Source organism: Carcharodon carcharias, chromosome 11 (assembly GCF_017639515.1).
Source record: "Carcharodon carcharias isolate sCarCar2 chromosome 11, sCarCar2.pri, whole genome shotgun sequence".
Classification (NCBI taxonomy): Eukaryota; Metazoa; Chordata; class Chondrichthyes; order Lamniformes; family Lamnidae; genus Carcharodon; species Carcharodon carcharias.
In genome coordinates this window covers 118,320,286-118,345,491 of record NC_054477.1, presented here as the reverse complement: position 1 = coordinate 118,345,491, position 25,206 = coordinate 118,320,286, and positions in this window count along the sequence as shown.

Below are 25,206 nucleotides of genomic sequence, written 5' to 3'. Positions count from 1 at the left end.
TTAAAGGTATAGGTTATGACAGTTGTTTAAAGATTCCCTCTGGGTTTTTTTTAAAATAACTCAGCTCGGTCATAACACTGGTCAATATCATATTGCTGTTTGTGGGAGTTTGTTGTATGCAAAATGGCTGACACGTTTTCAACATTAAAATTAATGGCTGCATTTTGAAAAGTAATTAACTGGCTGTAAAGTCTTTACTTTCTTTTTTTATACTATAATTACACCATTCTACTAATGGCGAAACAATAACACTTCAGTTTTATGTCTCCTAGTTTGTAAGCTTGCATTGCAAAGAAATTCCTACACTCCAATCAATTATACTCTTCTGCTTTCCAAATCACTGTATATTGTTATTTTGCTATAAATAGTATTGATGCAAAATCAAAGTATTATATAATAATAAGGGAAAATTCATCTGAAAATTGGAATTGGTTTTCAGCCCTGGTACACAAGACGATGGATGAATAACTAGTGCTTTAATAATTAGAAAGATTGACAAAATGTTTGCCGCTATACGCTTCCTTTTAAGTTGGCACATCCTCTTTGATGTGAACTACTAACCAGATTTTCTGCACCTATCATTAATCTAAGTGTCAGCACATGGTCAAAGTTGTGCTCAGAGCTCTTACTGATTATAACAAAATATTGAATAACGTCACTTGCACTGAATTTATGTAAAAGATTCAGTAACTGGAATTGGAAAGCGTTGCAGGTTGTTTCAATATATTAATCAAATGTCTGGCTTGTTGTACTATAGGTCAGAAGTTGAGAAGTTGCAAGGCTCTATAGATCAATGCTATATCTCTTCAGTCCCATCTAGCGAGATTCTGCGCCCGCATGAGGAACCTTACAGCTTTTGCCCTTGCCCAATGAATGTAGTGAGACAAGGCTTCCAAATTCCACCTGATTGACAACAGATAATCATTTGGAAGGAGAATACAGCAATTTTTTTAACCAGACGTCATGGGTTCTTGCAACAATTACTTTCTGGCAAAGTTCTCACATTGATACTGATCCTTATAAGTATACAATATTGCCAGTGTAAGAATGCCACATATGGCATTAATGGAAAATGGGAGGAGGGGTCATTATTTGTTGATTTGTATTAAATTTCCTGGGCCAACATTTCTCTCCCCCCCCCCACCCCGCCCCCATTGAGGGGGAAGAGCAGGAGAGGATGCAGGCAGGCAGGTCTTCGATCAGCGCCATTTTACATGGGCGGGCCAATTAAAGCCCGCCCAATGTGATCTCCACCAGGAAACGCTATGCATTCCCTATGCAGGCGGGGGTGGATTTCCTCAGCATGCGCACGAAAGAACACATAGATCTCACTGAGGCAAAGTGCTGCCTCAGGGAGATTGTCTCCGATTTAAAACTTTAAATAAAAAGGTTTAAAAAATTTCACTGCCATGTCCCCTCATGTGACACTGTCACATGAGTTGGGACATGTCCATAACATTTATTGAAACCTTTTGTAAAAGTTTAAAGACTCTTATGAAACGTCATCCCACCCGTGGATGAGGTTTCATGCTTTTTACGAGGCCCGCCAGGGTTTCTGGCCTGCCCGCCAACCTTAAGGTTGGACGGGCAGGTCCATCAATGAGATTAATTAGTTTTCTAATGACCTTAATAGGCCGTTGACAGTTCAGCGGGTGTGCAGCCAAATCAGCTGTGCACCCGCTGAACTGAAAATCTAAATGACGTAGGGTGATGTCAGGACACACGCCCAACATATCCCTGTGTCATTTTACGTATTGGTGAGCAGGCCCTGCCCCCGCTCGCCGACTGGAAAAACCTGCCCCTCCATGCTCTGACCATCTTCCCTAAACCCCTTCCTATCATAAGAAAGATCAGAAGAAATAGGAGCAGGAATAGGCCATTCAGTCTATTAAGCCTGCTCTGCTATTCAATTAGATCATGGTTGATCTGATTGTGGCTTTCATTTCACTTTCCTGCCTCCCCACCACCAACACCCACCCGCACCCCCCCACCCACCTCCCGCCCCTCCCCAGGCGCTTAACCCTTGACTCCCTTGTAGATCAAAAATCTGTCTGGCTCAGTCTAGAATATGTTCAATGACCCAGCCTCCAGGGCTCTCTAGGGAAGAGAATTTGAAACATTAATGACCTTTGTAAAGAAAATCTAATTTTTTCCAATATTACTGTGGGATACTATGAAGCAGGCTTGTGGCAGCAGGGCAATGTGTGTGTGTGTATGTATGTATGTGTGTGACTAAGTTAATTAGATTGAAGACAGTCATACCACAATGTTTAAATTATTAAAGGGTAAGGTGTAAGGCAAGCATTTTTGAAGTGGATCTGAGTGAGCTAAGATGGGATACCAGTAGATACAGCATGAATAGGAATATGCATTAGGAGATAAATGAGGAGTGATTTTTTATCTATTGAATTTCAGAGAGAGAAAAAGGAAGTTTTACAGCTGGCAAAGATCATGAATAAATCATGAAAGTAGTGGCCATAAAGACAACATGCAAGATTTTAGATTCTGAGAGAAGTAACTTTCAAAAGAAAATTAAAAACAATGTGTTTAAAGGTGAAAGGGAAAAAAATATATTTAAGGAAAGATTCAAAGGTATATAAATTGTGTGCAGCCATGTGATCTTGAGGGCTGTGCTGTGTGAGCACAGTACTGTGAAGGAAGCAGCTTCTAGCCACTCCAGAGACATGTCTGGTTGTTCCAGAAAGCAAGGTTTTGTTACAAGCCTTGGATCTCCATTGTTGAGTGAGAGGGAGAAAGAAGCTTGTGAAATACCTCCCCGACAGCTACAGTAGGTGCCTTGCGGTAATATTACTGGATGTTTTATAGATTAAGAATCTATAGGGACTATTACCTGGAAAAGGGTATTTATTTGTGAGTCTAGCTAAGTAGAGATCTTTTGGGAAATGTTACAAGACTAAATTTAACTGTGTAACTGTAATCTTGAATGTTTAAGTTTTCTTTTCATTTGTTTTTTAATTTTATACTTAAAATCTCCAAAAGTGGTACTGGAATCTCTATTTCTGACTTCAGTACACATACCTTCTCAGAATAAATACAAATTGCAAAATTGTTGTGATGGCCTGACCAAGTTTTCCTTTGGGATTTGATCAGCCTGCCAAATACTGCCTGCCTTAACATAAGACCTTCTGAGAGAATAAATTTCTTCTCATCTTCACCTTAAATGGGAGACCCCTTATTTTAAACTGTGCCCCCAAGTTCTAGATTCCCACATGATGGGAAACATTCACTCAGTATCTACCTTGTCAAGCCTCCAAAGATAAGGTCACCTCTTATGCTTCTAAAGTCCAATGAGTCTAGACCCAAACTGCTCAAACTTTCCTCATATAAGGTGACCCCTTCATCCTAGAAATCAGTCTAGTGAACCTTCTCTGAACTGCTTCCAATGCAAGTCTATCCCACTTTACATAAGGAGACCAAGGCTATAATCAATATTCTAGATGTGGTCTCACCATTGCCCTGTACAGTTGCAGCAAGAATTTTTTACTTATATACTCCATCCCCCTTCATAAATGCCAAAGGTCAATTTGCCTTTTTAATTACTTGCTGTACCTGCATGCTAACTTTTGTGATTCATGTGCGAGGACAACCAGATCCCTCCATAGCACAGAATTCTGCAGTCAATCACCATTTAAATAATATTCTGCTTTTCTATTTTTACTGTCAAAGTGGACAACATCACATTTTTCCGCATTATATTCCATCTGCCAAATTCTTGCCCACTAACCTAACCTGTACACATCCCTTTGCAGATTCTTTGGGGAGAAACTTCTCCCTGTCGGGGGGGCTGGGTGGGAGTGGGTGAGGGCGGGCTCACAGCTGATCGCCACCCGCGATCGGCTGCATGCTGCTATTTTACATGGGTGGGCCAATGAAAGCCTGCCCAGCATGACGCGCATCCGGAAGCGCTAAGTGCTCCCTGTGTGGGCTGGGGAAGTGGACTGAGTTGGGGCCTGCGCTCTTTCATGGATGCGCGCGAAAGAGTGCAGAAATCTCCCTGAGGCACAGAGCTGCCTCAGGGAGATTAATTTGATTTTTAAAAATTTAAATAAAGAAAAAAAAAGTTTTTGAGACATGCCTCCTCATGTGACAGTGTCACATGAGCTGGGCCACTTCTATGAATTTTATAAAATATTTTATTAAAGTTTGAAAACCTTCGTGAAACCTCATCCTTAAGGTTGGACGGGCAGCTCTGTTAATTATTTTTATTGATATTTAAATGCCTTAATAGGCCTTTGACAGTTTGGCGGGCACACAGCCGACTCCAGTGTGCGCCTGCCGAACTGAAGATCTGAATGATGCGCGGTGACGTCAGGATGCATGCCCGACATCACTGTGTGTCATTTTACATGCTGGCAAGCGGCACACGCCCACACACGTCAACCTGAAGATTCTGGCCTTTGCATCCTCCTCACAATATGCTTTCCTACCTTTCTTTGTATCATCAGCAAATTTTGCTACAATACCTGCATCCAAGTCAATAATACAGAACATAAATAGTTGAGGCCCCAGCACTGATCCCTGTGACATTCCACCAGTTACAGTTTGCCAAATTGAAAATGGCCCATTTATCCTGACTCTCCATTTCCTGTCAGTTTCCCTCTGTCCATGCTAATATATCACTCCCAACACCATGAGCTCTTGTCTTGTACAGTAACTTTTATGTGGCACTGCATCTACAGGTTCCCCTTTATCCACCTGCTTTCTGTATCCTCAAGTAATTCTAATAAATTTGCCAAACACCATTTCCCTGCTGCAAAACCAGGTTGATTTTCAAAATGTCCTTAATAATAGATTCCAGCATTTTCCCAATGATAGAATCACAGAATTGTTACAGCAATTTGGTCCATCATGTCTGCACCACTTCTCCGAATAAGCAATTCACTTAGTGCCATTATCCCGCCTTCTACTCGTAATAAAGAACATTCATCCCCTTTTCAGCTAACAGTCAAATTCCCTACTGAATGCTTCAAATGAATCTGCCTCCACCACGCTCTCAGTGCATTCCAGGTCCTAACCACTTGCTGCATGAAAAAGCTGTTCCTCAAGTCATTTTTGCTTTTCTTACTAATGCTTTAGCTTTCTGCCCTCTCATTGCTGACTGTTTCACAAGTGGGAACAGTTTCTCCCTATCTACTCTGTCCAGAACCCTCATGATTTTTAATACTTCCAAAAATCTCCACTCAGTCTTCTTTTCTCCAAGGAAAGCAGTCCTAACTTCTCCAATCTATCTTCACAGCTGAAGTTCCTCATCCCTGGAACCATTCTCATGAACCTTTTTTTCTTACTTATTCGTTCATGGGATGCAAGTGTTGCTGGCTAAACCAGCCATCGCTAATTGCCCTTGAGAAGGTGGTGGTGAGCTGCCTTGTGGAAATGTTGCCATCCATGTGATGTAGGTACACCCACAGTGCAGTTAGGAAGAGAGACCCAGGACTTTGGTCCAGCGACAGTGAAGGAACGAAGATATAGTTCCATTTCAGGATGATGTGTGTCTTGGAGGGGGGCTTGCAAGTGGTGGTGTTCCCATGCATCTGCTGCCTTGTCCTTCTAGGTAATAGAGGCTGGGAGTTTGGAAGGTGCTGTTGAAGGAGCCTTGGTGAATTCCTGCAGTGTATCATGTAGATGTTGCATGCCACTGCCACTGTCTGTCGGTGGTGAAGGGTAAGAATGTTGAAGATGGTGGATGGGGTGCCAGTCAAGCGAGCTACTTTGTCCTGGGTGTCCTGCCAGCTTCTTAGGTGTTGTGGGAGCTGCATTCATCCGGGCAAGTGGGGAGTATTTCATCACACTGCTGACCTGTGCCTTGTAGATGATGGACAGGCTTTGGGGAGTCAGGAGATGAGTTACTCACTGCAGAATTCCCAGACTTGGACCTGCTCTTGCAGCCACAGTATGTCCATCCAGTTCAGTTTCTGGTCAATGGTAATCCCCAGGATGTTGATAGTGGGGGATTCAGTGATGAGAATGCCATTGAATGTTAGGGGAAAATGGCTAGATTCTCTTATGTTGGAATTGGTCATTGCCTGGCACTTATGTGGCATGAATGCACATTGCCACTTATCAGCCCAAGCCTGAATGTTGCCCAGGTCTTGCTGCATATGAACATGGACTGCTTCAATATCTGAGGAGTCACGAATGGTACTGAACATTATGCAATCATCAGCAAACATCACTACTTCTGACCTTATGATGGAAGGAAGGTCATTGATGAAGCAACTGAAGATGGTTGGGCAGAGGACACTGCTCTGAGGAACTCCTGCAGTGATGTCCTGGAGCTGGGATGATTGTCCTCCAACAACTATAACCATCTTTCTTTGTGCTAAGTATGACTCCAACCAGTGAAGAGCTTCCCCCCCAATTCCCACTGCCTTCACTTTTGCTCAGACTCCTTGATGCCGCAATTGGTCAAATGTGGCCTTGATGTCAAGGGTAGTCACTCTCAACTCACCTCTTGAGTTCAGCTTTTCGTTCCTGTTTGGGCCAAGGCCATAATGAGGTCAACAGCTGAATGGCCCTGGTGAAACCCAAACTGAGTGCCAGTGAGCAAGTTATTGCTGCATTTGTGCCGCTTGACAGCACTGTCAACAAAACCTTCCATCGCTTTACTAGTTATCGAGAGTGGACTGATGGGGCGGTAATTGGCCAGGTTGGACTTGTCCTGCTTTTTGTGGACAGGACAACCTGGATAATTTTCCACATTGCCAGGTAGATGCCAGTATTGTAGCTGTACTGAAGCAGCTTGGTTAGGTGTGCAGCTATTTTTTTTCTGCACTCCCTCCAATGCCTTCACACCCTTCTTAAAGTGCAGTGCTCAGAACAGGATGAAGTAGCCCCACCGAGGCTGAGCTGGATCTGATGTTATGCTAGCTGGCCTATGGTTTCCTACCTACTGTCTCCCTCCTTTCTCCAACAGAGGTGTTACATTTACACTTTTCCAATATGCTGGGACCTTTCCAGAATGTTATAGCCCCCACTGACGTATTTGAATGTGGGGGTCTTGTAAAATAAAGTGGGTTGCCAGCCAGTTGCCTTCCTACTCACCCCCAACCTGTCCTCCATATTACGGGGTTGGGGAGGGACAAATAAATCATCAGGCAGCCCGCCCTTAAACCTATTGAGACCCTTAAGTGGCCAATTAAGTGCCATTTAAGGGCGTCAATCTGCCTCCGCTGCAATATTTTTGTCTGCGGGAGAAGGATCAAGGCGAGCAGCCTGGCAGCTTTCCCTGTATCCATTGGGGACACCCACACACACCCTGCACCCCCCAAGATTGTAATCTCCCTATATACCTCCTCCCCGGCCTCTCTAACCTGATCTCCCTGAAGGCAGACAGCTGCTGATGCAGAGCTGCCTCTGAGAGCTGCAGACCTGGACAGATTAAATGACAAGAAAAAAATGCAGTATCTGCAACACATTCAAGCACCTGACAGCAGAACTCAAAAAACATCAGACCCCAGATATATTTTTTTATTATACTTCACCCGGACATTTCATCCCACCCTTGGATGAGGTTTTGTTGAAAACGCTTGCCCGTTTTGCCTGTGTGATGAGCACGAAATCACACGGGCAACGTAAAATTGTGCACAATTGGGTTTTTGATAGCCTTTATTGGCCCTTTAATTGTTGATGGGTGTGGCTCTGACTCCCGCACGCACCCACCAACCTCAATATTGATCGTGTGCGTGATGACGTTGGGACGCACGCCTGACATCATTTTGTGCAATTTCACATGCATTCAAGTCGGACCCATGCCTGCCCAATCAATGTAAAATTCTGGCCCTGGTTTCTAAAAGGTTTCTTCTGACCTACCATTAACCTTTACAGCATTATACACCTTTTCTTTCCATTTGATACTATCCTTAACTTCCTTAACATCTGTCCTTCCTCCAAGTGTTGGATAGTATGTCATGGGAAGCACCAGATCAGCAACCCTAAAAATTAGATGCCAATCTGGTGAAGCTACAATACAGGACTACACACATTCTAAGCAATGGAAGCAGCAGACTATAACTCTTTTGAGTACAAACACGTTTCCATCTGTTCCTATTCAGTTGAAGTTACATTATTTCATAGTTTGCCATTATGAGATTTGAACTCTTGATACTCTTTCGAGTACAAACCTGTTTCCATCTGTTTCAGATGAAGTCACATTGTTCCATAGTTTGCCATTGTGAGATTTGAACTCTTGATAATCTTTTAAATCTTTTAAATTTGAACTCTTGATCTTGGGGCCATAAACCCAGTACCATAACCACTTGGCTATTTAGGCCAAGCAAGCAGCAGGCTTTGGACAGAGTTAAGCAACCCCATAACTAATTAAGCAGATTAAAGCTTTTCAACCCTGCCACATCCAATGCTGAGTGGTGGAGGACAATTAAACAATTAAGCAGATGAGCAGGCTCCATCAACATCCTCATTTTGAACAATGGTACAACCCAGTTCATCAGTGCAAAAGTCATGGCTGAAGCATTTTCAACCATCTTCAGCCAGAAGTCCTGAGTGTATGATCCATCTTGGCCTCATCCTGAGGACCCCAGCATTACAGAAGGCAGTCTTCAGCCAATTCGATTCACTCTGTGGTATCAACAGCTAAGCACACTGGATAAACCAAAGCTATGGGCTGTGCCAACATCCCAGCTGGACTGCTCCAGAATTAACCTTGTCCCTAACAAACCTGTTCCAGTATAGCTACAACACTGGCATCGACCCAACAATATCTTTAAGATCTTCCTTAAGATCTTTGACCATGCCCTTGGCCATTGCTTCTAATATCTCTCTGTAGTTTGCCATTGATTATTCTAGTTATCCCTCTTAAGTGCTTTGTGACAGTTTCAAACATTGAAGATACAATATAAATGCATGTTTTTGTTGATTATTTTTGCATTCACATTTTAGAACACCCGCATGAATGAGAGTGTGAACCTTTGAGAATATCTATCTTTACTTTAAGATTAACTTAAGCTTTTAATATTATCTTCAGGCAAATGAAAGAGAAAACTCTGGCTATTAATTATTTTTTGATTCAGAAAGTCTTTTCAGGATGTCTTTGATCTTTGATGAATAAATAGATCTCTTCCAGACCTCATCTTAAGTTTAAAACTATTAACTGAATTTTCTTAACAAAAAAACATATCATTATTAGTCATATAAATCAGTTACATGCTTAAGGTAAATATCACTTCACCTAACTCCTTGAGTGAAAAAAAAACTACAATTCTAAGTAATTGGCTTTCATAAGAAATATAGCACTATTTGGAGACGAACAGGAGACTTTCCTGGTGTCCTGAGCGGTATTTGTCCCTCAACCAACATCACTAAAACAGATTGTGTAGTCATTTATCTCATTGTTGTTTGTGGGAACTTGTTGTGTCCAAATTGGTTGCATTGTTTTTGTAATAAACTTGATGTACCAGACAGGTTTCTTACTTGAAACAGATACTTGTTTTGAAGCTGCATGCTTGAACCAGGTCCATGACTAGAAAGCTCCACCCCTAAGATTACCCGCACTTAAGGCTCATTCGTCAGTACAATCATGTGACCCTAAAGGCAGTAGGAAAGGTTATAGTTACAATCACTACAGTTTCCTAATTTACAACAATGATTATGTTTCAAAAATACTTAATTGCATGAGAGATCAAGAAAGATGCCTGCAATTGCATCTACTTCTTTATATTTAGCCCATTCTTTTGGCAGCATTTCCTCTTAACTTTCCTATAAATGTAAACTTTTCTAGTTGTCTTGGACATGTCAAATCAATTTTCTTTATTCTCTCTCAGCAGTTTCAACTGACCAGTTTCTTCTTGCAGAGATGTTTAAATTGACTGCCAGATTTAAACAGAACAGCTGCTTTTATATTTTTATTCCCAGAAGAGTTATAGGGGCTTCCTGGATTTTAAATAATTCAGCACTTAAATGTAAAAAGCTGTCAGTCACCCACAATCAGAACTAATCACATAGCATTGTTTAAGATTAAATTCTTCCTCTGGCAAGACTGCAACCAATGAAACTTGCAAATTTGTATTAAGATAAGTTTGGTATAAGCATCTGAAATGCAATTTTTAAATTAGACTTCTCATGTACCATGACTAGTTTTTTAAGCCACAACCACCAAACCAAGGGTCTGTATAGCTGTAGTGTGATAAATTCCCATAAGTAGTAACCATTATATGTGTGGGTATAGAATGTATAATGGAAAAAGTTGACAAGAATTGCATGTAGAAATAGTATTAATTCAAAGGGAAATAGATGTGAGTCATATATGAGTGATGTATATATATGCATGTCTATTAGGCATATAATTATTAATGGGATTTTAGGGATCCAATTCTACTGTTCTCTGTTGAGAGTTAGGACAAATGGTTTGTAGTGATAAATAAATTATCAAATTCTGTTATTATCACATGGGATTTCAAGATTTTTACTAGTGTTTGGGGAATTGAATTTTGTGAGCCTGTACATTTTTCTGTGAAACACAAATATAAAATAAATCTTCATTATAACCTATCAGTCTGCACAAAATGCACTTGTCAGTCCGAATTAAAAGTGGCCACCGGGGGGCAGCATTCAAAGCTTTGGGTCAGATTGTTCTGTTCATTCTCTTTTTTTTGCAAGAATACAAGAAATTCAAGTATGATGAATTTCATAATTCATGCATCCTTTATAAAATATATATGCAGCACTGAATATCGAATATATCTTTCTGAAAGGATAGTTGTCTCAATAGGATAAGGGTGAACTGTACAATACTTTCTTATGTGCCCTGATGTTTTAATACTTACACAATCTGTTACTTGCACAATGTAATGGATGTACTTTATCACACTGCAACCCAGAGAGTGGGACAACAATCCTACTTATATTTGTGACAATATAAATGTGAGAACTCTTCAGATAAAGGATACATAGTCTCACAATTGAAAGCTGACCACAAAGCTGCAGCCAAAAGATAAACCAAGTCTATTATTGCTTGTCCACTCAGCCAACTTTCAGGTGGTTTAACACTCATCTTTAAGGACTAAAGTTCTCATGTTTCTATAAATCAAATACGTTTTAACCAAAAATAACATTCAGCACAGAACCAGGATCTTGGATAAACAGCAGAGTAGGAAAAGGAAGAACAGAATGCATTGAATCTCCTTTGAGTCTATTATAAACCAGTGTTTGAGACATGGTTTGAAATGTTGCATTGGACTCTTGAAGTTTTTAGCAATAGTTTTCATTTCTGTCATATTTCTTATTGCCCTGAAAGCATTACAGACAATTTATGTGGTTTTATTTTTATCAGTTTGCTAATCAATCACTTGGTCTCATCTTACCAGACCTCAGACCTTGCAATGAGGAAGAAAAAGAATAAGAATAGTTTTGAGAATTGTATTATTCTTTCAAGAATAAAATAAAATAAAAACAGAAAATGCTGGGAAAACTCCACAAGTCTGACAGCATCTGTGGAGAAAGAAACAGACTCCATATGACACTTCTTAAGAGCTGTGAAAAAGGGTCATATGGACTCAAAACTTTAACTCTGTTTCTCTCTCCACAGATGCTGTCAGACCTGCTGAGTTTTTCCAACATTTTCTGCTTTTATTTTAGATTTCCAGCATCTGCAGTATTTTGCTTTTATTTCACAGAATCACAGAATCTCACAGTGCAGAAAAGTCCCTTCGGCCCATCGAGTCTGCACCGACACGTAAGAAACATCTAACCTACCTACCTAATCCTATTTACCAGCACTTGGCCCATAGCCTTGAATGTTATGACATGCCAAGTGCTCATCTAGGTACTTTTTAAAGGATGTGAGGCAACCCATCTCCACCACCCTCCCAGGCAGTGCATTCCAGACCGTCACCACCCTCTGGGTAAAAAAGTTTTTCCTCGTATCCCCCCTAAACCTCCTGCCCCTCACCTTGAACTTATGTCCCCTTGTGACTGACCCTTCAACTAAAGGGAACAGCTGCCCCCTATCCACTCTGTCCATGCCCATCATAATCTTGTACATCTCGATCAGGTCGTCCCTCAGTCTTCTCTGCTCCAACGAAAACAACCCAAGTCTATCCAGCCTCTCGTCAGAACTTAAATGTTTCATCCCAGGCAACATCCTGGTGAATCTCCTCTGCACCCCTTGCAGTGCAATCACATCCTTCCTATAATGTGGCGACCAGAACTGCATACAGTACTCTAGCTGTGGCCTCACCAAGGTTCTATACAACTCCAACATGACCTCCCTACTTTTGTAATCTATGCCTCGATTGAAAAAGGCAAGTGTCCCATATGCCTTTTTCACCACCGCACTAACATGCCCCTCCGCCTTCAGAGATCTATGGACACACACGCCAAGGTCCCTTTATTCCTCAGGACTTCCTAGTGTCATGCCATTCATTGAATACTTCCTTGTCAAATGACTCCTTCCAAAGTGTATCACCTAACACTTTTCAGGGTTAAATTCCATCTGCCACTTATCTGCCCATTTGACCATCCCATTGATATCTTCCTGTAGCCCAAGATACTCAACCTCACTGTTAATCACCTGGCCAATCTTGGTGTCATCCGCAAACCTACTAATCCTACCCCGCACATAGTCATCTATTTCGTTTATATAAATGACAAATCATTGGGGACCCAGCATAGATCCCTGTGGTATGCCACTGGATATTGGCTTCCAGTCACTAACGCAGCCTTCTGTCATCACCCTCTATCTCCTACAACTAAGCCAACTTTGAATCCATCTTATCAAATTACCCTGTATCCCATTTACATTTGGCTTTTTTAAAGTCTCCCATGTGGGATCTTGTCAAAGGCTTTGCTGAAATCAATATAAACTACATTAACTACACTACCCTCATCTACACATCTGGTCATCTCCTCAAAAAATTCAGTCAAATTTGTTAAGCATGACCTCCCTCTGACAAAGCCATGCTGACTATTCCTGATCAAACCTTGCCTCTCCAAGTGGAGATAGATTCTCTCATTCAGAATTTTCTCCAATAGTTTCCCTACCACTGACGTGAGACTCACTGGCCTGTAGTTCCCTGGCTTATCTCTACAACCCTTTTTAAATAGCAGAACCACATTAGCTGTACTCCAGTCCTCTGGCACCTCCCCCATGGCCAGAGAGGAATTAAAAATTTGGGTCAGATCTCCTCCCTTGCCTCCCTCAGCAGTCTGGGACACAAATCATCCAGACCTAGAGAGTTGAGCACTTTTAAGCCTGCCAATACATCCAATACCTTGTCACTCCCTATAACAATTGGCTCAAGAGCCTCGCAGTCTCTCTCCCAAGAGTTCGATATCTTCATCCTCATTCTCTTGGGTGAAGACAGATGTGAAGTATTGGTTCAACACTCTAGCGATGTCCTCTGGCTCACCCGTAGATTGCCCCCTTGGTCCCTGATGGGCCCTACTCTTTCCCTGGTTATCCTCTTCCCATTGATATACTTATAGAATATCTTGGGATTTCCCCTACTTTTACCAGCCAGAGCTTTCTCATATTCCCTCTTTGCTCTCCTAACTGCTTTCTTAAGCTCCACCCTGCACTTTCTGTACTCCACTAATGCCTCCACTGATTTGCTTCCCTTGAACCTGCTAAAAGCATCTCTTTTCTTTTTCATCATATCCTGAATATCTCTGGTCATCCATGATTCTCTGGGCTTGTTACTCCTTCCTATCACCACAGGGGGAACACGTTGAGCCTGTACGCTCCCCATTTCCTTTTTGAATGCCCCCTACTGCTCCTCTGTAGATTTCCCCACAAGTAGCTGTCCCCAGTCTACCTTGGCCAGATCCTGCCTTATTTTACTAAAATCCGCTCTTCCCCAATCCCAAAATTTTTTTGCAACTTGTCTATTTCTTTGTCCATAACAAACTTAAATTGTACCATGTTGTGGTCGCTATCACTAAAATGCTCACCCGCCACCACCTCAGCCACCTGCCTGGCTTCATTCCCAGAATTAGGTCCAGCACTGCGCTGCCCCTTGTTGGACCCTCTACATATTGACCTAACAAGTTCTCCTGTACACATTTCAAGAAATCCACTCCATCCAAGCCCTTAACACTATGTCCATCCCCATTAATGTTGGGAAACTTGAAATCACCTGATATAATTACCCTATTGTTTTTACACACCTCTACAAATTGTGCACATATTTGTTCCTCAATTTCCTGCTATCTGGGGGTCTATAATAAACACCTAACAATGTGGCTGCTCCTTTTTTATTCCTAATCTCTACCCACAAAGCTTCATTCGATGCCCCCTCTAAAATATCATCTCTCCTTACTGCAGTAACTGACTCCTTAACTAATAATGCAATGCCTCTTCCTATTTTACCCCCTTCCCTGTCTCGCCTGAAGATTCTATATCCCAGAATATTTTCAGATCTTGAGATCTTGTCGATATGCAATAGGTTGTATAGAGGTCCATATTCTGTACTTGGCATTTCTCCTGGAGCTGTCAGCAGTAGATAATTTCACTTATCTCAGCAGCACACTCTCTCGAGCTGTCTATATTGATGATGAGACACACACAAAAATTGCCAAAGCAAATGTGGCCTTCAGCAGTCTTTGAACATCAGCCTGGGAATGAGGAAGAGTAAGTCTGCCTACCAAACTAAACATTTATAGAGCAATAGTCCTGCCTATTCTGCTCTACACATGTTAGTCTTACATTGTGTACGATGGCATCATGCCAAGAAGCTCAACCACTTCCACTTGAGCTGCCTTCAGAAGCTTCTGGAGATCAGATGGCAGGACAAAATATGAAACACTAAGGTGCTCATCTGATCTAGCATGCCAAGCATCCACACCACATTGACACAGTCACAACTGAGTTGGGTTGGTCATGTAGCCAGAATGCTTGACATTCACTTGGCAAACTGAATCTTCAACAGAGAGCTTGAGTCTGGGGTGTGCTTACAGGGCAGTCAAAGGAAGCCCAACAAGGACACCCTAAAGGCTTCGCTCAGGATTTTGATATTGACTTCAAGTCCTGGGAGAAGCTCACACAGGATCACTGTGCCTGATGTAACAAATAAAAAATGGTGTGGCCTCCTTTGAAAGCGGCCTCCTTTGAAAGCAAGTGTGCCTCAGAGGCATAGAGAAAACACAAGGAAAGGTAATCCCAAACCAGCGACTGATCTAAAACTCAGTCACTTGCGGTATCCTATCCTATTTGCAGCAGAACCTTCTAGGCACACATTGGCCTTAGCAGTCACCTACATACCCACTGGACTCTACTAAACACTCCAGACAATGAACATGGCCATCTTCACAAATAAGAAAGAATGCAAAATACTAAGACTAGGCCGGCACTCTTGCAATTTATTGGTCACATGATTTGATAAATAGTCATTTTACATAAGAGGTACCATCAAACAACTAAATTAATTCATTTTTACTCCATTCAGAAGCTAAATGTTAAGCCGATCCCTCACCTTAAACCATCAGAATTTGCTTGCCGATTCTTTTCTTATATCTGGGGTGGGGAACCTACTGGATCCGGCCCACAATAAGATTTCTAAAATTAAAATTAGCTAAAATATTTTTGTATTGCCTCCGAATACAGTTATAGATCTTCCTATTGCCTAAATTACTTTGGTTTTTTTTGTTGTCTCAGGCATTTGTGGTGAGATCTGTACAAACTCATCATGACAGCATGGCTGTTTGTTTGTCTCCGTAACTAACCACGATGGTGCATGAAAACAATCAAGTCCCGGGTGAACTTTAGGACAGTGTTAGACTTGGTTTGGGAAACTTGCCATCTAATTTAAACAAAAGAATGACACCAGGAATGCTGAGAAACATTATCTTTGAGTATGGTTGCTGCTCTGTGGGAAGAGCTCAAATCAGCAGATTACAAGTTGACAATGCAGTTTTGTGTACCAAAGCTCCACCCACACTGTTGATTTTTATGTGTGGCCCGCGACTGATTGTGTCTATGTGCGAGTGGCCGTGATAAGAAAAAGGCTCCCCACCCCGTCTTATATAGTTGACCACCAAAGGAATGAAAATATCAACAATGCAGATAATAATCCTTCAAATTTAATCTATCACTGTAGAGAAAACATTGAACACATTTTCACAATGATTAGATTGGGAAAAATCAATCAATGCAAAAATTGTTCAGTTATCTTAAAAAGAAATAAATAATTAAACAAAGCATGTAAATAATGGATTATTCTAGGAGAAAGGGGAATTATGCTGGAGGGAGTTTAACAATTAAAGAGCATTGACTTTTGTTACCGCTTCTTAAAGTAATCTTATTCCTGCTGGAGATGTGACTGTCTACATTTGAGAGACAGTGGGGGGAGGTAGGATGATCTGCTACTTGTACTTAATTAAGATTTATATAGCTGTGTTTTAGCAATCTTTAGAACTGAACTCAAAGTTATATTAAAAATAACGAACGGTTATTGCTATATTTTTGTTTTAAAGTCACACACACTGACCTTTAAATCTTATTCAGTGAACCTAAAAACAATTAGTTGTTAATGCAATTCGTAAAATATGAATGCACACACAATCATTCTGGAGGTTACATTCAATTTAAATCTGCAATCACAAAATGGCAGTGGAAAAATACAATAATGAATGACTCGGTTTTATTAAGGTCTGCACAGATTAGCATTAAAAGCGCACGTCAGGGTTTTAACGCCCAATGTGGAGCTGTAAATAAGGGTAAGGATAAGGCAAATACGTGTTTAAATAGTCATTTTCAATTTGTAGTCATGCGGTTCAATTGCAAATTAACCATGCTGTTTGCGAGTTTAACTAGACATGATATTTCGGTTAATAGTTTGGTTTGGGACAGGATTCTGCTCTGAGCTGAAAGTCAGGCAGCTGGTAAACAATTCGGCAAAGCCTCCAGTTTTGCTAAATCTACGACGTCAATAACTTTACTCCACGACTCATGTGAACTCCACCCCTTTCCCACATGAAAACAACAAACCCCAGTATTTCGTTCGATGCTAGGGGGCGGGCTTGTTTTACTTTATATTTTATTTACTCATAATTATGTCAGGTACTAAACGGACAGCTAGGCACAAAAACAAAAAAAAAAACCCTGCGGAAATGTGTACAACAGTTCAAGAGCATTAAATAGTGCGTTTTCCTTGCTGCAGAGACGTGGTCCCAGTGACTCAGCGGCTGAAGTGGTTAACCCCAGACGAGCTGAACCCAAGAAAACACTGCAACACCTGATCCTGCTATGTGGGAGGTAGTGCAGGTTAAACCTTACCTGCAACGGGTTTGTGTGTGTGTGTGTGTGTGTGTGGCAGAACGTAGAGTGGGTAAGTTGTGACTTTGTTACAAGTTTCACTACAGGAGGCTTATTTGGCCGAGATGAAAGTGCACCGCCAGCGTCCTGCTCTGCTCTTGCAGCTATGGTAACGCTATTGATCTTCAGCTCGATCTGACGCATTGGTGATAAACAAAGACTGCCTGTCTCACAACGGCAACCAACTTTAAAGGCAGTTAAACTCACTCCCAGTCAGTTCTTAGCACCTTTACATCGTATTCACTTAGAATCCCAGGAATAAAAATATAAAGGGGGAAGAAATCGATTATTATTTATATCTATAGAAACATTGATGTATTTATTTAAGATAAGTGCACGATTGTTTTGTTTGGAATTTAAAAGACACCAGTTATAAAAAGACCTCCACGCCTACTCACCACCTGCGGTTCGGAGCAATGCTGGAGGCTAGAAGTTGCTTCCTGCCCTTTCGCTGGGGCTCCATTGCCCTTCCTCCGCCTCCCTGCCTCATCCCCCGCCTCCACCACCTCGTCCCTCACCTCTCCCCCTCCCCTCCTGCCTCCACCCCTCCTCACCTCCCTCCCTCCACCTCCCTCATCTCATCCCACCCCTCCCCCTGTTGCTAGTCCAAAGTGCCAGGAAGCCACAACACCGCCCCCCCCCAATATCCCACCACCAGACAGCCCCAGCACCTGCAATTCCAGACACCTATACTAACCTCCCGCCTACAGAAGGTGGACAACTCTCAGAGAGGAGGGTGCTGACCAGTGCTGTTGCTCCCTCTTGGATGTGTGTGTTCGTGTCTATGCATGCACACTGTGCTCGCTCTGGATTGCTCATGCACAAACACAAAGATGATCGGGCAGTGGCATGAGGAGACTGTGTGCAGTCTCCTCGTGCCACTGCCCAGAGGAATCTGGTACAAATGGCACCCTGGGAAGCCCACACACAGGACAATCCTGGAAAATCCGGGGCATGGCAGTCTCTGCTGCATTTTCTGCAGAGGAAGACAGTCAGAACTTATCTATACACTTTTGCACACTCTTTGTGTTCTCTTCAAAACTTACAGTAGGTAGGTGAACTCTCACCTCCCATCTTATACTCTTAACTCAAAAGCCTGACCCAAACCCATCCAGGTGGAGAAAATGGTCAGGGCTCACAAGTCAGTCCAGCTCGGTATTCTTTTAACAGTGGCACTGAAAGCTTACAAACATCAGTCACCTGCCCCCTTCAAGTTAAATCAATACTTACAATTGCTGCTCCCATAACATATTAACTGCACCCACCCTGTTGATCACCCAAAGGAGTATATTCCCATGTGTATGGATGATCAATTCTGTCCCAGGTCACATTGCAAGTCACTGTCCCTATTCCTAAACACACATCTCTTATGGTGTAAAAATCACACCTATGACAATGATTGCCACAAATCCTCCCACTTTTGATTGTACCTACTTATATCTTGCAACAATCCCAAAAACTGGGTTCGTGAATAGTCCATTAACATATGAAGGTGTTTCGATGGGGAAGATTCTGGTTTATCAGAATCATTAGATTGGTGGCTGATTTTGTTCTCATTAAACAGCTTTTGGGATTAGCATTTCCAAAGAATGAGGGTGTACACCCAAACATACTAAACCCCACAATTTGTTAGCTTGTAAATACAATTTACAGTTTGGCCACAGGAGTTCAATGGTCAAGACAAATCATTTAACTGGGTAGTTGCATATCATTGTGTGGTCTGATTGCCTCAGCCATCTCTCGACTAGTATTTTCAAGAAGTCACTTCAGTGTTTCATCTTAAAGGTTTTTTTTAAGTATAGTTCCAAAGTTAAATGCTAGGAGATGAAACTTGACCAATTTCTGACAATTGTCCAATTGTTTTCCAATACGATCACTTGAACTTTAATCCTTGACTCCTTTTAGATTGAATTCATTCTTGTTGAATTACTGGCTACATTGTATCATCAGCAAATTTGATGACAATACACTCAGTCCCTTCATCCTAGCCACTAATATCAATTGTAAATAATTGAAGCTCCAGCACTGATCCCTGTGGCACTCAATTTGTTACAGCTTGCTAACCTGAAAATGGCCCATTTATCCCAAATCTCTGTTCGCTGTTAGTTCGTCAATCCTCTATCCATGTCAACATATTACACCCACAATATTATCTGGCACTTTATCGAATGCCTTTTGGAAATCTAAATAGTCTACATCTACTAGTTCACCTTTATCCATGATTGCTCATTACATTCTCAAAGAACACTCCATTACATTTCAAAAACAGAATTACCTGGAAAAACTCAGCAGGTCTGGCAGCATCGGCGGAGAAGAAAAGAGTTGACATTTCGAGTCCTCATGACCCTTTGACAGAACTTAATTACATTTGTCAGCCTTGATTTCACCTTTCATAAAACCATGTTGACTCTGCTTGATTGTGCAATGATTTTCTACATGTCCTGCTAGTAAATAACTTATGCCAGTGCTTTCCCAGTGGCAGGTGTTAGGGAACTTTGGAAGATTACAACCAATGCATCCACTATCTCTGCAGCCAAGTCTTTTAAGATCATAGGATGAAGGCTAGCAGATCCAGGGGACTTGTCAGCCTGTAGCCCCATTATTTTTCTTTAGTGATGATTGTTTTAACTTCCTCCCCTTTGCCTCTTGATTTTCTATTGTTATTGGGGTGCTTTGTGTTCTCTACCATGAGGCCAGATACAACATTTTCATGCAAAGACCTTTCATGATCCCATGATCCCTCCACATCCTCCCTACCTCTACCCACCTTTCCTCCATTCCTCCCCTCCACCTCCTCCCCTCCCTCTCCCATTCCTACCTCCCTCCCCTCCTCTGAATCCCTTCCACTTCCTCCCACTCTCCCTCCTCCCCTTCTCCTCTGTTCCTCCCCTCCTTCCTTCCTTCCCCTCCTCTCTTCCTCCCCCTTCTTCTTTCCTCCCCCGTGTCCCCTCCCTACTCCTCCGTCCTACTCCCCCTCCTCACCCCCACTCCCCAATCATCCCTTTCTCCCCTTCCTCCCTTCTGCCCCCTTCCTCCCCATCTTCACCCTCCCCTCCTCCTGCCTCTTTCCCTCCGCTCTCTCCCCTCCACCTCCTCTTCCTCCCTCTCCACCCACACAGCCCGCTTCCCCCTCTACCCAATCCCATCCCCACCCCTCCCCATTCCACCCCCTCCCCCTCCTCTTCCTCCACTCATGCCCTCCTCTTCCTCCACTCGTCGCCTCCTCTTCCTCCCCCTCCACCCACCCCTCTTCCTCCCCTACTCCTCTTCCTCTCCTCCTCTTCATCACCCTCAATCCACTCCCATTCCTCCCACTCCTTTTCCTCCCCAACCCTTCTTCCTCCCCCTGCACTCCCTCCCTCCATCCACCTTTCTGCTCTCCTCCCCCTCAGTCCCACATTCCTTCCCAAACACCTCATCCCCTCCCCTCCCCTTCTCACCCTCCATCCCCTCCCCTCCCCTTCTCATCCCCCCACCCCCTCCCCTTCTCATTCCCCCCCACCCCCTCCCCTTTTCATTCCCCCCCACCCCCTCCCCTTTTCATTCCCCCCCACCCCCTCCCCTTCTCATTCCCCCCACCCCCTCCCATTCCCCCCACCCCCTCCCATTCCCCCCCACCCCCTCCCCTTCTCATTCCCCCCCACCCCCTCCCCTTCTCATTCCCCCCCACCCCCTCCCCTTCTCATTCCCCCCCACCCCCTCCCCTTCTCATTCCCCCCCACCCCCTCCCCTTCCCCTTCTCATTCCCCCCCACCCCCTCCCCTTCTCATTCCCCCCCACCCCCTCCCCTTCTCATTCCCCCCACCCCCTCCCCTTCTCATTCCCCCCACCCCCTCCCCTTCTCATTCCCCCAACCCCTCCCTTTCTTATCCCCCCAACCCCTTCCCTTCACCCACCCCATCTCCTGCCACCCCATTTCCTCCCCATCATCCCATCCCCTCTCCCACCCAGCCCTCCCCCTCACCCTCATCCCCTCACCCTCAGCCCCACCCCCTTGCCATGTCCCCCACCCCCTGTCACCCTCCCACTCCCCCTCTCAACCTCTATCCCACCATACCTTCCCCCACCCCTTCCCTTCCCCCTCCCCCCCACATCCTCCCCTTCCCCCTCCCCCCCACATCCTCCCCTATCCTCCACCTCTTCCCCCTTTCACTCCCTCCCCATACCCTCCCTCTCTTCATACCCTCCACTCCCCACTCCCTCATACCCTCCCACTCCCCCATACCTTCCCCTCCCCCAAACCCTCCCACATCCTGCCTCCCCCTCCCCCTTTCCCTTTATGCCCTCCCCTTCCCCCATACCTTCCCCTTCCCCCCTATATCCTGCCCCTCCCCTCATACACTCCCCCTCCCATACCTGCCTCCACACTCTCCCCATACCCTCCCCCTTCCCCCTCCACCCTCTCCCCATACCCTCCCCCTGCCCCCTCCACCCTCTCCCCATACCCTCTGCTTCCCCCTCCACCCTCTCCCCATACCCTCCCTCTGCCCCCTCCACCCTCTCCCCATACCCTCTGCTTCCCCCTCCACCCTCTCCCCATACCCTCTGCTTCCCCCTCCACCATCTCCCCATACCCAACCCTCCACACTCTCCCTCCCCACTCCACCTTACCCCCTCTCCTTAAACACACCCCTCCCCATACCCACCCCTGCCCATTCCCACCCCTCCCCATACCCTCCCCCTTCCCATACCAGCCCCCTCCCCATACACTCACCCTTCCCATATCCTCCCCCTCCCCATACCCTCCCGCTCTGCATACACTCCACCCCCATACCCTCCCGTTCCTCCTCCCCTCTTCCCATCCCCCCTCCTCCCCTCTTCCCATCCCCCCTTTTCCCATCCCCCCTCCTGCCCCCTCCTCCCCTCTTCCCATCCCCCCTTCTTCCCCTCCGCTCTTCCCCCATTCCCCTCCCCCTTCACCTTCCCTCTCCGCCCCTCCCTCTCCTCCCCTCCCTCCCCCGCCCTCCCTCCTCTCTCTCTCGCCATCCCCTCCTCTCTTCCACCCTCCCTCCCCTATACCACTCCCTCCGCTCTACCCCTCCGTCCCCTCTTCCCCTCCTCTCTTCCTTTTCCCTCCCTTCTTCCCTCACCTCCCTTCTTCCCCCTCCCCACCCCCACCCCTCCCCTCTCCCACCCCTTCCATCCCTCCCTCCCCTCTTTGCCCCTCCCCTCTTTCCCCTCCCCAAACCCTCACCCCACCCAACCTTCCCCAACCCCCCATCCCCTCCTCCTCCCACATCCCGACTCCCTCTCCCCCCTTCCATATCCCGACTCCCCCTCCCTCCTTCCACATCCACCCTCCCCCTTCACCCTTCCACATCCCTCCTCCCCCAAACATATTCCCCCCCCTTCCACATCCCCCCTCCCCACTCCCACGTCCCCCCTCCCCGTCCCCCCTCCCATGTCCCCCTCCCCCCTTCCACGTCCCCCCTCCCCCCTTCCACGTCCCCCCTCCCCGTCCCCCCTCCCCCTTCCACATTCCCCCCCTCCCCCTTCCACATTCCCCCCTCCCCGTCCCCCCTTCCACATTCCCCCCTCCCCCTTCCACATTCCCCCCCTCCCCCCGCCCCGCTCCCCTTTCTCAATCCCCCCCTCCCCCCTCCCCCTTCCTCATTCCCCCCTCCCCCCTTCCACATTCCCCCCCTCTCCCTTCCACATTCCCCCCTCCCCCCTTCCACATTCCCCCCTCCCCCCTTCCACATTCCCCCCCTCCCCCCTTCCACATTCCCCCCTCCCCCCTTCCACATTCCCCCCCCTCCCCCCTTCCACATTCCCCCCCCTCCCCCCTTCCACATTCCCCCCTTCCACATTCCCCCTCCCCCCTTCCACATTCCCCCCTCCCCCCTTCCACATTCCCCCCCCTCCCCCCTTCCACATTCCCCCCTCCCCCCTTCCACATTCCCCCCCTCCCCCCTTCCACATTCCCCCCTTCCACATTCCCCCCTTCCACATTCCCCCCTCCCCCCTTCCACATTCCCCCCCTCCCCCCTTCCACATTCCCCCCCTCCCCCCCTTCCACATTCCCCCCTCCCCCCCTTCCACATTCCCCCCCCTTCCACATTCCCCTCCCTCCCCCCTTCCACATTCCCCCCCTCCCCCCTTCCACATTCCCCCCCCCTCCCCCTTCCACATTCCCCCCCGTCCCCCCTTCCACATTCCCCCCCCTCCCCCCTTCCACATCCCCCCCCTTCCACATTCCCCCCCCCTTCCACACTCCCCCCCCTCCCCCCTTCCACACTCCCCCCCCTCCCCCCTTCCACATTCCCCCCTCCCCCCTTCCACATTCCCCCCCTCCCCACTTCCACATTCCCCCCTCCCCCCCTTCCACATTCCCCCCTCCCCCCTTCCACATTCCCCCCTCCCCCCCTTCCACATTCCCCTCCTCCCCCTTCCACATTCCCCCCTCCCCCTTCCACATTCCCCCCTCCCCCTTCCACATTCTCCCCTCCCCTTCCACATTCCCCCCTTCCGCATTCCCCCCTCCCCCTTCCACATCCCCCCTTCCCCCTTCCACATCCCTCCTGCCCCCCTTCCACATCCCTCCTGCCCCCCTTCCACATTCTCCCCTCCCACATTCCCCCTTCCACATTCCCCCCTCCACATTCCGCCCTCCCACATTCCCCCCTCCCACATTCCGCCCTCCCACATTCCCCCCTCCCACATTCCCCCCTCCCACATTCCCCCCTCTCCCCTCCCACATTCCCCCCTCCACATTCCGCCCTCCCACATTCCGCCCTCTCCCCTCCCACATTCCCCCCTCTCCCCTCCCACATTCCCCCCTCTCCCCTCCCACATTCCCACCTCCCACATTCCCCCCTCCCACATTCCCCCCTCTCCCCTCCCACATTCCCCCCTCTCCCCTCCCACATTCCCCCCTCCCACATTCCCCCTTCCACAATCCCCCTTCCACAATCCCCCCTCCCCCTTCCACAATCCCCCCTCCCCCCTTCCACAATCCCCCCTCCCCCCTTCCACAATCCCCCCTCCACACCTCCCACATTCCCCCCCCACCCCTTCCACATCCCCCCCCCACCCCTTCCACATCCCCCCTCCCACCCCTTCCACATCCCCCCCTCCCACCCCTTCCACAATCCCCCTCCCACCCCTTCCACAATCCCCCTCCCACCCCTTCCACAATCCCCTCCCCTCTTCCACCCCCCCCACATCCGCCCTCTCCCCTCTCCCCTCCCCCCTCCCCTCTCCCCTCTCCCATTTCCACATCCCGCCCCCCTCCCTCCTCCCCTCACCTTCCACCTCCCTACCCCCTCCCCCTCCCCCTCCCCCTCCCACATTCTGCCCCTCCCCCTCTCACATCCACCCCTCCATACCTTCCACGTACCCCCCTCCCACCACTTCCACCCCCTCCCACATCCGCCCTCTCCCCTCCCCCATCCCCCTTTCACATCCCTCCCCCCTCCCTCCTCCCCTCCCCCCTTTCCACATCCCTCCCCCTCCCCCTACCACATCCCTCCCCCTTCCACAACCCTCCCCACTTCCACATCCATCCCCTCCCCCCCTCCACCCTCCTCCCTTCCCCCCTCTGCCCTCTCCCCTCCCCTCCCCCTCCCCTCTCCACCTTCCACATCCCGCCCCCTCCCTCCCCTTCCACATCCCTACCCCCTCCCCCTCCCACATTCTGCCCCTCCCCCTCTCACATCCACCCCTCCACACCTTCCACATCCCCCCTCCCCCCTTCCACCCCCTCCCACATCCGCCCTCTCCCCTCCCCTCCCCTCGCCCCTTTCCACATCCCTCCCCCTTCCACAACCCTCCCCACTTCCACATCCCTCCCCCTCCTCCCTCCCCCTCCCCCCTCCCCATTCCCCCCCCTCCCCCCTTCCACATTCCCCCCTTCCACATTCCCCCCTCCCCCCTTCCACATTCCCCCCCTCCCCCCTTCCACATTCCCCCCTCCCCCCTTC